This window comes from Ranitomeya variabilis, chromosome 7 (genome assembly GCF_051348905.1).
Source record: "Ranitomeya variabilis isolate aRanVar5 chromosome 7, aRanVar5.hap1, whole genome shotgun sequence".
Taxonomy (NCBI): Eukaryota; Metazoa; Chordata; class Amphibia; order Anura; family Dendrobatidae; genus Ranitomeya; species Ranitomeya variabilis.
The window spans coordinates 21843410-21849409 of record NC_135238.1 but is presented as its reverse complement, the minus strand read 5'-3'; positions in this window follow the sequence as shown (position 1 = coordinate 21849409).

Below are 6000 nucleotides of genomic sequence, written 5' to 3'. Positions count from 1 at the left end.
TGATAGGAGCAGGTGAACAGAGGGGATGATGCACACAAGTACAATTCCACAAGTGGCCACCGGGGGAGCCCAGAATCCAATTTCACAACAGTACCCCCCCCTCAAGGAGGGGGCACCGAACCCTCACCAGAACCACCAGGGCGATCAGGATGAGCCCTATGAAAGGCACGGACAAGATCGGAGGCATGAACATCAGAGGCAGTGACCCAAGAATTATCCTCCTGACCGTATCCCTTCCATTTGACCAGATACTGGAGTTTCCGTCTGGAAACACGAGAGTCCAAGATCTTTTCCACAACGTACTCCAACTCACCCTCAACCAACACCGGAGCAGGAGGCTCAACGGAAGGCACAGCCGGTACCTCATACCTGCGCAACAATGACCGATGAAAAACATTATGAATCGAAAAGGATGCAGGGAGGTCCAAACGGAAGGACACAGGGTTAAGAATCTCCAATATCTTGTACGGGCCGATGAACCGAGGCTTAAACTTAGGAGAAGAAACCCTCATAGGGACAAAACGAGAAGACAACCACACCAAGTCCCCAACACAAAGCCGAGGACCAACACGACGACGGCGGTTGGCAAAAAGCTGAGTCTTCTCCTGGGACAACTTCAAATTGTCCACCACCTGCCCCCAAATCTGATGCAACCTCTCCACCACAGCATCCACTCCAGGACAATCCGAAGATTCCACTTGACCGGAGGAAAATCGAGGATGAAACCCCGAATTACAGAAAAACGGGGACACCAAGGTGGCAGAGCTGGCCCGATTATTGAGGGCGAACTCCGCCAAAGGCAAAAAAGCAACCCAATCATCCTGATCCGCAGACACAAAACACCTCAAATATGTCTCCAAGGTCTGATTAGTCCGCTCGGTCTGGCCATTAGTCTGAGGATGGAAAGCAGACAAAAAAGACAAATCTATGCCCATCCTAGCACAGAATGCCCGCCAAAATCTAGACACGAATTGGGTCCCTCTGTCAGAAACGATATTCTCCGGAATACCATGCAAACGAACAACATTTTGAAAAAACAGAGGAACCAACTCGGAAGAAGAAGGCAACTTAGGCAAGGGAACCAGATGGACCATCTTAGAGAAACGGTCACACACCACCCAGATGACAGACATCTTATGAGAAACAGGCAGATCCGAAATAAAATCCATCGAGATGTGCGTCCAAGGCCTCTTCGGGATAGGCAAGGGTAACAACAATCCACTAGCCCGAGAACAACAAGGCTTGGCCCGAGCACAAACGTCACAAGACTGCACAAAGCCTCGCACATCTCGTGACAGGGAAGGCCACCAGAAGGACCTTGCCACCAAATCCCTGGTACCAAAGATTCCAGGATGACCTGCCAACGCAGAAGAATGAACCTCAGAGATGACTCTACTGGTCCAATCATCAGGAACAAACAGTCTACCAGGTGGGCAAAGATCAGGTCTATCCGCCTGAAACTCCTGCAAGGCCCGCCGCAGGTCTGGAGAAACGGCAGACAATATCACTCCATCTTTAAGGATACCTGTGGGCTCAGAATTACCAGGGGAGTCAGGCTCAAAACTCCTAGAAAGGGCATCCGCCTTAACATTCTTAGAACCCGGTAGGTAAGACACCACAAAATTAAACCGAGAGAAAAACAACGACCAGCGCGCCTGTCTAGGATTCAGGCGCCTGGCAGACTCAAGGTAAATTAAATTTTTGTGGTCAGTCAATACCACCACCTGATGTCTGGCCCCCTCAAGCCAGTGACGCCACTCCTCAAAAGCCCACTTCATGGCCAAAAGCTCCCGATTCCCAATATCATAATTCCGCTCGGCGGGCGAAAATTTACGGGAAAAAAAAGCACAAGGTCTCATCACGGAGCAGTCGGAACTTCTCTGCGACAACACCGCCCCAGCTCCGATTTCAGAAGCGTCGACCTCAACCTGAAAAGGAAGAGCAACATCAGGCTGACGCAACACTGGGGCGGAAGAAAAGCGGCGCTTGAGCTCCCGAAAGGCCTCCACAGCATCAGGGGACCAATCAGCAACATCAGCACCCTTCTTAGTCAAATCAGTCAATGGTTTTACAACATCAGAAAAACCAGCAATAAATCGACGATAAAAGTTAGCAAAGCCCAAAAATTTCTGAAGACTCTTAAGAGAAGAGGGTTGCGTCCAATCACCAATAGCCTGAACCTTGACAGGATCCATCTCGATGGAAGAGGGGGAAAAAATGTATCCCAAGAAGGAAATCTTTTGAACCCCAAAAACACACTTAGAACCCTTCACACACAAGGAATTAGACCGCAAAACCTGAAAAACCCTCCTGACCTGCTGGACATGAGAGTCCCAGTCATCCGAAAAAATCAGAATATCATCCAGATACACAATCATAAATTTATCCAAATAATCGCGGAAAATGTCATGCATAAAGGACTGGAAGACTGAAGGGGCATTTGAAAGACCAAAAGGCATCACCAAATACTCAAAATGGCCCTCGGGCGTATTAAATGCGGTTTTCCACTCATCCCCCTGCTTGATTCGCACCAAATTATACGCCCCACGGAGATCAATCTTAGAGAACCACTTGGCCCCCTTTATACGAGCAAACAAATCAGTAAGCAGTGGTAACGGATATTGATATTTAACCGTGATTTTATTCAAAAGTCGATAATCAATACACGGCCTCAAAGAGCCATCTTTCTTAGACACAAAGAAAAAAACGGCTCCTAAGGGAGATGACGAAGGACGAATATGTCCCTTTTCCAAGGACTCCTTTATATATTCTCGCATAGCCGCGTGTTCAGGCACAGACAGATTAAATAAACGACCCTTAGGGTATTTACTACCCGGGATCAAGTCTATGGCACAATCGCACTCCCGGTGCGGAGGTAGTGAACCAACCTTGGGTTCTTCAAAAACGTCACGAAAGTCAGACAAGAATTCAGGAATCTCAGAGGGAATAGATGATGAAATGGAAACCAAAGGTACGTCCCCATGAGTTCCATTACATCCCCAGCTTAACACAGACATAGCTCTCCAGTCGAGGACTGGGTTATGAGATTGCAGCCATGGCAATCCCAGCACCAAAACATCATGTAGATTATACAGCACCAGAAAGCGAATAACCTCCTGGTGATCCGGATTAACACGCATAGTCACTTGTGTCCAGTATTGTGGTTTATTACTAGCCAATGGGGTGGAGTCAATCCCTTTCAGAGGTATCGGAGCCTCCAATTGCTCCAAATTATACCCACAGCGTTTGGCAAAGGACCAATCCATAAGACTCAAAGCAGCGCCAGAGTCGACATAGGCGTCCGCGGTAATAGATGACAAAGAACAAATCAGGGTCACAGATAGAATAAACTTAGACTGTAAAGTGCTAATTGAAACAGACTTGTCAGGCTTCTTAGTACGCTTAAAGCATGCTGATATAACATGAGTTGAATCACCACAATAGAAGCACAACCCATTTTTTCGTCTAAAATTCTGCCGCTCGCTTCTGGACAGAATTCTATCACATTGCATATTTTCTGGCGTTTTCTCAGTAGACACCGCCAAATGGTGCACAGGTTTGCGCTCCCGCAGACGCCTATCGATCTGAATAGCCATCGTCATGGACTCATTCAGACTCGCAGGCACAGGGAACCCCACCATAACATCCTTAATGGCATCAGAGAGACCTTCTCTGAAAATCGCCGCCAGGGCGCACTCATTCCACTGAGTAAGCACAGACCATTTGCGGAATTTTTGGCAGTATATTTCAGCTTCATCTTGCCCCTGAGACAAGGACATCAAGGCCTTTTCCGCCTGAAGCTCTAAATGAGGTTCCTCATAAAGCAACCCCAAGGCCAGAAAAAACGCATCCACATTGAGCAACGCAGGATCCCCTGGTGCCAATGCAAAAGCCCAGTCTTGAGGGTCGCCCCGGAGCAAGGAAATTACAATCCTGACCTGCTGTGCAGGGTCTCCGGCAGAGCGAGACTTCAGGGACAAAAACAATTTGCAATTATTTTTAAAATTTTGAAAGTGAGATCTATTCCCCGAGAAGAATTCAGGCAAAGGAATTCTAGGCTCAGACATAGGTGCATGAACAACAAAATCTTGCAAATTTTGTACCTTTGTGGCGAGATTATTCAAACCTGTAGCTACACTCTGAAGATCCATTTGAAACAGGTGAACACAGAGCCATTCAAGGATTAGAAGGAGAGAAAGAGAGGAAGGCTGCAGTATAGGCAGACTAGCAAGTGATTCAATTAAGAGCACACTCAGAACTAGAGGGAAAAAAAAAAAAAATTGTAGCAGACTTCTTTTTTCTCTCCTTTCTCAGCCAGTAATTTAACCCTTTTTTTTGGGCCGGTCAAACTGTCATGATTCTCAATGGCGAGAGAACATAGCCCAGCATATATGAGAACTAGCTCTTGGAAGATGGAAACTATACTGACCATGAACTAAACCTGCCGCACAACTAGAAGTGGCCGGGTAGCATGCCTACGTTTTTTTATCCCTAGATGCCCAGCGCCAGCCGGAGAACTACCTAATCCTAGCAGAGGAAAAGACAGTCCTGGCTCACCTCTAGAGAAATTTTCCCAAAAGGCAGACAGAGGCCCCCACATATATTGGCGGTGATTTTAGATGAAATGACAAACGTAGTATGAAAATAGGTTTAGCAAAAATCGAGGTCCGCTTACTAGATAGCAAGAAGACAGAAAGGGCACTTTCATGGTCAGCAGAAAACCCTATCAAAACACCATCCAGAAATTACTTTAAGACTCTAGCATTAACTCATAACACCAGAGTGGCAATTTCCGCTCACAAGAGCTTTCCAGACACAGTAACAAAACAGCAGCTGTGAACAGGAACAAATGCAAAAACACACAAGGACAAAAGTCCAACTTAGCTGGGAGTTGTCTAGTAGCAGGAACATGCACAGAAAGGCTTCTGATTACATTGTTGACCGGCATGAAACTGACAGAGGAGCAAGGTTATATAGCGACTCCCACATCCTGATAGGAGCAGGTGAACAGAGGGGATGATGCACACAAGTACAATTCCACAAGTGGCCACCGGGGGAGCCCAGAATCCAATTTCACAACAAGGATGTAACTCAGGATCAGTCATGTAATGTATGTACACAGTGACTGCACCAGCAGAATAGTGAGTGCAGCTCTGGAGTATAATACAGGAGGTAACTCAGGATCAGTAATGTAATGTATATACACAGTGACTGCACCAGCAGAATAGTGAGTGCAGCTCTGGAGTATAATACAGGATGTAACTCAGTATCAGTAATGTAATGTATGTACACAGTGACTGCACCAGCAGAATAGTGAGTGCAGCTCTGGAGTATAATACAGGATGTAACTCAGGATCAGTAATGTAATGTATATACACAGTGACTGCACCAGCAGAATAGTGAGTGCAGCTCTGGGGTATAATACAGGAGGTAACTCAGGATCAGTAATGTAATGTATGTATACAGTGACTGCACCAGCAGAATAGTGAGTGCAGCTCTGGAGTATAATACAGGATGTAACTCAGGATCAGTAATGTAATGTATGTGCACAGTGACTGCACCAGCAGAATAGTGAGTGCAGCTCTGGAGTATAATACAGGATGTAACTCAGGATCAGTAATGTACGGTATGTACACAGTGACTGCACCAGCAGAATAGTGAGTGCAGCTCTGGAGTATAATACAGGATGTAACTCAGGATCAGTAATGTAATGTATGTACACAGTGACTGCACCAGCAGAATAGTGAGTGCAGCTCTGGAGTATAATACAGGATGTAACTCAGGATCAGTAATGTAATGTATGTGCACAGTGACTGCACCAGCAGAATAGTGAGTGCAGCTCTGGAGTATAATACAGGATGTAACTCAGGATCAGTAATGTAATGTATGTACACAGTGACTGCACAGCAGGAAGAGGTGGAGCCTGCTTGCCGTGTGCTCTGTGTGCTGCCTAGAGAGAGCTCCTGGGAAGGGAGGTAAACTTTTTCATCCAGGACTTTT